We start from the raw sequence: 10,089 nt of genomic DNA, 5'->3' as shown, positions 1-10,089 counted from the left end.
ATGTTCAACAACAAACAACTAGAATTGAAATTAGTATGAATATTTACAATGGTGCCAAAAATTGAAGCCAACCCTCTCAGAAACATGTCTTTCTTTAACAGATTGAAATGAACATAGAAACCCATAACTGTTCAAGGTTCAGAGAATAAGGGACTGCTTGATGTTTGGCCATAAACAGGACATCTGTATCACAGACATGTCCCCCTCACTCAAGGCACAGGGATCATGCAGAAGGGATCAGGAAGACGGTAAGACTCACAGGTGGTCACTAACTGCAAGGAAGCGTGTTTTCAGATCCAGCAGAGCAGCTGCACAAAAGAATTCTTGTAAACAAAAGTTGGGACAGCATGCATAGGACAAGAACAGACCCTCACCAATACAAAATATCTAGTCTGGAAAGGGGAAATATACTCAGAGTTCTGTCCCTAGATAAGGAGCTATTGGCGGTTGATGAGTACTGGGAGAGGGAGAGAGTCAGGGTTGTGCTGGTTTTTTGTCTGAGCGCTGGTGGTCAAACCACCTTCTAGTGAAGGCAACACATCCAAGCATATGTGAGTGTATGGGCAGCAAAATGTGTACTTGATCTATTTAAAACAAAGGGAAGACAAAAAGATAAGTGAGTGGGGATGCAGGGAGAGAGTCTTGAATGATGGAGGTGCATAATCAAATGTATCATATGAAGTTTCAAAGAGCTACAAACATGAAGTAGAAAAAGAATCAAAAGAAAGCAACCTTGACTCAGATTTACACATTACAAAACTTAATTCACAGTTGAAGGGCATCAACTTAAATGAAAATTTAAATTGTGAAAAATTCAGATCAGTGATTCTCAACCTGTTAACCATGACCCGTTTGGGGGTTGCATTTCAGATATCCTGCATATCAGATATTTATATTATGATTCATAACAGGAAAATTACAGTTCCAAAGTACCATTGAACATGCTTTTATGGTTGGGGGTATCACAACATGAGGAACTGTATTAGAGGGGTGCAACATTAAGAAAGTTGAGATCCACTGACTTAGAAGAAATATATAATGTGGTGATTGGTAATGAGTTTTTAGATACAACAAAATCACAAATGATGAATGACAGTGAGATAAGATAGATTCCAAAATTGAAATGGAGACTCATTCTTAAGATGTGAAAAAATATGCTGGAGACAGAGAATATATTTTTGAGACACATTCTTTAGAAAGGTATTCAATACAGAAAAACACCCAGACTCCATCAAGAAGAGAAAGCCTAATTTTTAAAAATAGGTTCAAAGAGCTTAACAGACATCTCATCAGTTGTTTAAAAAGCTCATGCCACACACACACACACACACACACACACACACACACATATATATCTACATATATATATATATATATATATATATATATATATATGTACAGCCACCAAACTCAGACTGTATTGTTGATGCCAAGAAGTGCATACTGACAGGAGCCTCATATAACTGTCTCCTGAGAGGCTCAGCTAGAGTGTGACAAACACAGAGGCGATTGGAGGAGTTAGAGAAAGGATTGAAGAAGGTGAAGGGGTTTGCAACCCCATAAGAACAACAATACCAACCAACCAGAGTTCCCAGGGACTAAACCATCATCCAAAGAGTAAACATGGACAGACCCATGGCTCCAGCTGCACATGTAGCAGAGGATGGCCTTGTTAGGCACCAATGGGAAGAGAAGCCCTTGGTTCTGTCAAGTCTCAATGCCCCAGTGTAGGGAAATGTCAGGACAGGGAGGTGGGAAGGGGTGGGTGGTTGGGTAGGAGAACACCCTCACAGAAGAAGGGGGAAGGTGGATGGGCTAAAGGGGTTTATGGATGGGAAACCGGGAAAGGGGATAACATTTGAAATGTAAATAAAAATTACAATAAAAAAGGAAGGCAAAAATAAAAAAGCTTGTGCAAAGATGCTGATGCCAAATAAAATTAGAGAACCAGAATGTGAAATCATAACAAAATGCCCCTGTATTTCTACCAGGAAAACTAAAACCCAAAAGTAGCTGACACCTCAAGTTGCTGGCAGGGGTAAGAAGAATTGGGAACTGGCCTTTTGACAGCAAAATGATTCAAACAATATAAAAGACATATTGGTAGTCTTGTTCTTCATGAATGATTAGCTATCATGACCACATTCTTAAGTATATATCAAGTGATTGGAAAATTTGTAGCCATCCAGAACTATGCCTAACCATGTCTATAGAAGCTTTATTCAAAATGACCCCATACTGGATTTAATGGCATGTCTTATACTATAAAAATGGTTAAACTACATGTTATGTGTGTAAAACTCAATGTTACTCATTTATAAAAAAAATGAACTGCAAACCATGCCTAAAAAACAGATTAGTATTAAATGAATAATATCTTAAAGAAGTCCATCTGATAAGACTACGCAAAGGTATAATTTTATTTATACTAACTTATAGAGTACCCAAAAGAACAGACCTAAATAAAATTCAGCATAAGATCATACTTTATAAATCTGTAATGTAAGTTACATATCCCTGTATGTTTTCTGAAAACCACAGGTCATTACAGCAAAGGGTAACACTCATGAATGAAAACTAAAAACATTTCAAGAGATGGAGGCTCCTAGGATATCATCAGTGACTTCCACTACAGGATGAACTCACTGTACATTGTCAGTGAATTGTTAAAATGTTTCAACTGAAAAGAAACTGGATAAACTCAAAGGGGAAAAGAAACTACAGTGAGCATCGGGAAAGGCCACTTTCAAAGACAGCACAACAGAACGGTCCTGAAAATATGTCCTTTATACTGAATGTCAACACTTTTAAGTGGATGGTGAATAGTTGGGTATATCTCTGAAGGAAAAAAATTACAGACAGCAGGAGGGAAAGTGAGACAGCCCAAGAGGGAATGGATTATAACCACAGAAACAGTAGGGACTCAATTATATGAAAATAGACAGAGGCTGTTAGTGTCTTAGTTTATCTATAAACTGCATAGTGGAGAAATATATTGCTTACAATTCTGCAGACTAGGAAATAAAAACACAAGGCGGGGTTGGGGATTTAGCTCAGTGGTAGAGCGCTTGCCTAGGAAGCGCAAGGCCCTGGGTTCGGTCCCCAGCTCCGAAAAAAAGAACCAAGAAAAAAAAAAACACATGGCACTGGCAGTTGTGGTTTCTGGTGATGCCCATTTTCTGGTGTCTTGTTGAATTCTCAGGTGGCAGATGGAATGGTGGAATCTCCTGGGTCCCTTTAAACAAGGTCACTAATCCTATCTAACTGGCCTCTGACCATGTCGTATAGTCAACTTCCAAGTTTCTATCTCCTGGTATTAGCACACTGGTTCTAACTTACAACACATCAGAATATGCACCTCTACACATTCTAGAATCATATACAGAAGTATTCATAGATACCTGTAAGCAATGAATAACTGAATGTGTACATCTAATGCATATAATCCCTATTCTTCAACTTGTGTGGGTCTGGAGAAATAACTCTGATACATTGAACATCCCTGGGGTCTGCCTGCGGTTTTACATTGCCCTTCAACAAAAAAGTACCGTGGCACATTACAGATGTGACTAATCTTCAGAAAGGGTGGGACCTGTGAGGGCTGAGTCAATTAGCACAATCTCAATAACCACAGTTGAAAGTGTTGTAATATAATATAAGTAACATTAGAATACTACCTATATTAAAAATAAAATTTTATTATACCATAGATAATTGAAGAAATTAGTAAGTGGGACAGAATAGGCAAAGCTCCCTGCAGAACGACTCCAGATAATTTATGGAGAGCTTCGACCTCCTTTGGGTGGAATATCCTTTCCTTCTCTATAGGTGGGAATGGCGCCAGTGGTTGTGTTCTTTGTGTAATGTGGAGAGGCATGCACAGGTGTACAATGCCATGACAAGCATGATTCCAGACATGGGAGCAAGGCGGCCGCAACAGAGATTTACAGTGTAAAGGATGAGCTCACAGCCTAAGGTATGTTGGCAGCAGATTACATGATATGCGCATGTGCATGTGTGCCTGTGTGTGTGTGTGTGTGTGTGTGTGTGTGTGTGTGTGTACACATGCATGCGTATTATGCTCTCACACGTCTCTGTGTGATTTCTGGCATGTATGTGTCTGTCATGCCATGTATGTGGAAGTCAGAGGACACCCTTGGACATATGACTTTGCCTTTCATATCATCTGAGACAAGTTTGGATTTTGGAGATCCAAACTTAGGCCCTCTTATTCTCTTGGCAAATATTTTTGCACTCAGCCATGTCCCAGTGCCCTATATTTTGATATAGTTTCACTCTGTAGCCCAGGATGACCCTGCACTCATAATTTTCCATCTTCTGTACATAGATACTGGAACTTTATCCTCCTTTACTGTGCCGCCATTTATGTATTTTAATTTAGAGATTATCATCCGCTCAACATGTTTTTATTCCAAATTCATATATACATATGAACATAGCATGTCAAACCTTCTTCATCATGACTTAACCTGTGAAAATCATCATTTCCAGTATTAGATTGCTTTCATGATATTCTTACTGCAAGTCTTTCTGGCATGTAACAGTCGAAAAAGCAGGTTTTCAAGCATTCACACTTGGCCATACACTCGTAGAAGTTTCCTTGGCACAAGTAGCAGACATTAGAAAACACTGAAAAGAGAAAGGGAGAGCCGGTTTAGGATATTTCCCATTTATTTATTTAGAAAGTACTACCTTTCTAAATTGCAAAATAAGTGGAATCCTGGAGCCCAGTTGTCTTCAAATATTTCATTAAGTAATTGTGGATTGTTAGATTCTGCAGTTTTATGAGAATTTCATGAAAGAAAATTTATGTATCCAAAATATATAAAGAACTCAAGAAGCTTACCACCAAAAAACCAAACAACCCAATCAAAAAATGGGGTATAGAAGTAAGCTGAGAAATCATAAGAGAAGAATATCGAATGACTGAGAAGCACCTAAAGCAATGTTCAAAATCCTTAGTGATCATTGAAATGCAAATCAAAACGACCCTGAGATTCCACCTCACACCAGTCAGAATGGCTAAGATCAAAACCTCAGGTAACAACACATGTTGGCAAGGATGTGGAGACAAAGGAACACTCCTCTATTGCTGGTGGGATTGCAAACTGGTACAACCACTCTGGAAATCAATCTGGAGGTTCCTTAGAAAACTGGAAATAGACCTACCTAAAAGACCCAGAAATACCACTCTTGGGAATGTATGCCAAAGATGCCCCATGATGCCACAGGGGCACATGTTCCACTATGTTCATAGCTGCCTTACTTGTGATAACCAGAAGCTGGAAACAACCCAGATGTCCGACTCCAGAAGAATGGATACAGAAAATGTGGTTCATTTACACAATGGAAATACTACTCAGCTATTAAGAACGAGGACATTCTGAGTTTTGCAGGCAAATGGATGGAACTAGAAAATGTCACCCTGAGTGAGGTAAATCAGACCCAAAAGGACATGCACAGCATGTTCTCACTAATAAGTGGATATTAGTCAAAAAATGTTCAGAATACTCAAGATAGAGTCCACAGAACTCAAAAAGGTCAACAAGCAGAATAGCCCAAGTGAGGACAATCAGTTCCACTTGGGAGGGAGAAGAAAGCAACAAAAATGGGGAGAGAGGGAGGGAGGAAGGGAGGGAGGGAGGGAGGGAGGGACAGGGGAGGGTGGGAGGGAGAGGGGAACATGATCTGGTATTGTGTTGGGGGGAAAAGGACTGAAGCCCTGAGGACCAGCTGAAAGAATGGAAATAGGTGACCTTGGGAGGAAGGAGGTTGTGAAGACCCTCCAGAATGTATCAGAGACCTGAGAAGTGAAAGACTGTCAGGACTCAAAGTGGGGAGGACCCGATGAAAGGCCCTACCGTGGGGAGAGGGAACTTATTGAATCCACCTCCAGTGGAAAGACTGGGCATCAAGTAAGGGGTGGATTTGCTATCCCACAGCCAAAGCTCTGACCCATAATTCTTCCTGTCTGAAAAAACTGCAGGGATAAAAATGGAGAAGAGCCTGAGGAAAAGGAGGTCCAGTGACAGGTCCAAAGTGGGATCAAGCTCAAGGGGAGACCCTAAGCCCCGCACTATTACTGAGGCTATGGAGCACTCACAAAAACGGACCTATCATGACTGCCCTCCGAAAGACCCAACAAGCAGCTGAAAGAGTCAGATGGCAGATATGTGCAAACAAGGAACAGAAGCTGCTGATCCCTCTCTCGTTGAATTAGGGAAAAGTTGGAGGAAGCTAAGGAGGAGGGCAACCTTGTAGGAGGACGAACAGTCTTAATTAACCTGGACCCCTGAGATCTCTCAGACATTGCATCACCATCCAGGCAGCATACACCAGCTGAGATGAGGCCTCCAACACATATACAGCAGACGAACCCCGGGTCTGGGTTCAGTCAGATGCACCTAATCCTTAAGAGACTGAAGGCTCCAGGAATTTTAGAGGTCTGGTGGTGTGGGTGGGGTGGGGACATCCTTGTGGAGATGGGGGGTGGGGAGTGCAGTGGGTCGGGGAGCATGTATGGGATGTGGAATCCTCGGGGGTTGGACGGGGTTGGGTGGGGGAGGAATAAAGTCTGGAGTGTAAAATCAACCAACCAAACACATTTAAAAATAGAAAACTTACATATCAGATAACCAGGATATGGCTAACTATAAATAGCCTATTTATAAGGATTAACAGTTATATTTCTTGTTATTCTATGAATCAAACATTTTTCCTGTACATAGTCAGAACTGCAGGAGATTATAACTATTTGGTTATAATTGAAAGAATTATACTATAACAAATTAAGAGTGGTGGTCTTTTGTTTGTTTTTTGTTTTGTTTTGTTTTCTGAGATGACTCATGTCCCCCATGTATGTGTTATGTAGTCACGAGAGATATTGTCTTGCAATTAAAGCATTTAACTGCTCAGGGTATTGATCGGGCACGTGTCACATTACATTTGATTTTACTGAATTGAACTAAAGGATGTCCTGGCTCTCTGGCTTAAACTGTCCTATGTCACAAGCAGACAGCATACATTGACCTGTGACCTATTATGAATGTCCCTAGCATCATGGTTTATTTTTAAAATGATGTAATTGTTCACTTACAACTTTACTCCCCACCCTCCCCACCAGACTCACAGTGCACTAAAAGGGGAATGTATTCTTTTCTCAAGCATTACCTAGGTTTAGGGTTGGTGCAAGTGACACTGACTTTATTTTCATTTAGAGAAGGTAACAGCCAGGACATCTGCACTGTGTTCACTTGGAACAACCCACCTCAGACGCTTCCTTCTTCCTGTTTATAAGCCCTAGCGTTCACAGTGCCTTGGGCTCTGGTTCCCTTTCCAGGACTGGCCTGCTGAGGGCACATATTTTCCACATGTTTTAACTGAGATTGACTGTCCTGTCCCTGTCATTCTTCCTGCCTCACAAACAAAATTCCATTGTGATTTCTTTCTTCATTTGTGTTCTTTTCATTCCGTTATTTCCATTGGACTTTTGCTGCCTTCCTCTTGTCAGTACGTACCTGATGTCCAGGATACTTTAATTCGAGAACAAGGCAGTACTGCTTCTGAAAGCAGCCCTTGCTGGTTTCTTTATTATCTTCAAAGGTATATGTTGGCAGTGACCTTTTATAAGAGGGCTTAAGGAGAGAATATACATTTGCCTTTTGTAAGCCTCTATTCCCCATGCCCTTGAAAACTGTAAAACATAAACCTGGAATGGCTAAGGGCCACAGTGACAGTGAACTGGTGAAAATAGATTGTATGGACCTGTGTGAAACAGGCACAGTAGCTTGTAGCTAGCGCCATCTTGGGTAACTGGATATGGGAGCAGGGGAATGGGTAAGCAGATGATTTAATGTCATCTCAGTGACTTCAGGTCTCAGATTATTCTATGTGCCTTTCCGACCACCTTTCTGGACAACTGAGAGCCTGGGACTCTGCCCAGAAGGCCAAAGATTAAAGAGTAAGTGAACAAAGGAGACAAGCACACCACAGGAGGACCTGAGGCACAGAGGGGTGAAGTCAGGAGGGATGGTGCTGAGGAGAGCAGAAGAAATCCACAGATGTTTGCACTTCCATTCCTAACACCTCACTCTGCTATTCCTCCTGAAATCACCTCTCCTGAAGGAATCCTTCTCACACTCAAAACAGCTTCAGTTGACAACACAAAGAAAAGACCCATTTCTTGTAGATTATTTCTTTCAAAGGGTGAAACTAATTTACTCATTTCTAAACAGAAAGAATTATTTACTTTTCTCCTTTTTTCTTTTTTCTTTTTAAAGGCAAGATCCTGCTACCTAGCCTGGCTGGCCTAGAACTCAGTGTAGACTAAACTGGCTTGAAAGTTCTGAGTGGTTTTCCTGCTCCAGCCTCTCAGGTGCTAGGACTGCAGCATGTGAATTCATGCTCTCCTGGCATGACAAATTTCAGCAGGTTGATACTGTACCAATAAGTAAACTTGTGTTTAGACTTCAACACTGAATTCTCATCCTCTCATGTTGGCTACATTTAGGGCTCCTTGAATGACTGAGTGAAGCTTCCATTTAGGTACAAAGATTTGGGCTCTTTCTGTCCTTCTCAGCTTATTTCTCTCCTGCAGACAAGATCACATGTGAGGAAGGAGTTGGGAAAGGTGTGATGGCTCATGCCTTTAATCTCATCTCTTGAGAGGCTGGGGCAGGAAGATTGCTTTTAGTTCATAGCCAGCTTGGCTGGCATAACCATTTTATGCAAACTTAAACTCCAATGTGAATCTCAAAAAATCAACCAGCCAAAGGAACAAACATGGTGAAAGAAATATTATCCCTGATGCATGATTAATTTAAAAAAATGTCTGGTTGTCTAGATTCATGTTAAGGTATAATAATAGTCATTAGTCTTTAATTTTCCAACAAATTCCTATAATATATTAATTAGTTTTTGTTTTCAAAAACATCTCCTGTCAAAGTTCTAGACTTAAAAAGCTACACTTTGGACTACATGACTAACTAGAGAGGATGATTTAAAATTCTGATGTGTGAGCACAATCCCAAACAGTCAACATGGCGGCGGCTGAAAAGTACCTCTGTAGAGTCTTGATACATCACAAAGGCATAGTCTCTGCAAGATGGCTCACCAGACAGCTCTTTACCATTGTTCTGTAAACAGTCTCTTGGCCAACAGATATTTTGCTGCTGCTGCAGCAAAGTTTGCAAGAAAAACTAAAAAAGGTGCCATGGAAAGACATCAGATGAAAAGCCAGTCGATGATTTAGAGAAAATAAACCCGAATACCTACATGGAAAGTGAGCCTGAAGAGGATGTTTACTTAAAACAATTATACCCACGGCGGATCTATGAAGTAGAGAAAGCTGTTTACAGGGAATCCTTCAGAAATTAAACTAGCAGAAGAAAATGGAGCTGCGTTTGTAGGAGGAACAGATCTAGTTAAGAAGATCTTGGATGAGGAGGTTGTTGTGGACTTTTACGTAGCTATTCCAGAAATAATGGGTGAACTTAACCCTTTAAGGAAGAAACTGGAAAAAAGATTTCCAAAGGCTACTAGAAATTCTATTGGCTATGACATCCCCAAAATGCTTGAATTATTTAAAACTGCACATGAAATTATGGTAGATGAAGAAAGGCAGAACTTCCTCAGCACCAAAATAGCAACATTGGATATGCCAAGTAACCAGTTAGCTGCCAATCTTCAAGCTGTTATAAATGAGGTCTGTAGGCACAGACCATGGTCCATTTGTGGTCCATGCCTTCCTTCGTAGTTCAACCAGTGAAGGTTTGCTACTGAAGATTGACTCACTGTTACCCAAAGAGGCTAAAACTTCAGAAGCTGAAACCACAGAAGCTGCCTAGAAGTGTTATATTGTGAAATTATTGGCGGTGTGTGTATATGTGTCAAGAAACAACAAAGACGTCTATAAAACTCTATAATTTCTAAAAAAAAAATTCTGATGTGTTACTATAAAGGAAAATTGGCTTAGTGGCAAGAGAAGTTGAAGCCAGAAAGTTAGGAGCATGGTGATGGTTCAGCAGGTAGCAAGTACTACAAGACACACATCTTAGCCGTTGGGTTATT

At 40.6% G+C, this 10,089-nt stretch overlaps 1 pseudogene; it reads left to right on the top strand.

Annotated features, from left to right (window-relative positions):
• Positions 1-9,059: 9,059 nt before the first annotated feature.
• Mrpl1-ps2 (mitochondrial ribosomal protein L1, pseudogene 2) lies at positions 9,060-9,866 on the top strand (annotated as a pseudogene).
• Positions 9,867-10,089: the final 223 nt, after the last annotated feature.

Source organism: Rattus norvegicus, chromosome 2 (genome assembly GCF_021556685.1).
Source record: "Rattus norvegicus strain SHRSP/BbbUtx chromosome 2, alternate assembly SHRSP_T2T, whole genome shotgun sequence".
Taxonomy (NCBI): Eukaryota; Metazoa; Chordata; class Mammalia; order Rodentia; family Muridae; genus Rattus; species Rattus norvegicus.
The sequence above is the reverse complement of the archived record's forward strand: the minus strand, read 5'-3'. Positions and strand labels throughout refer to the sequence as shown.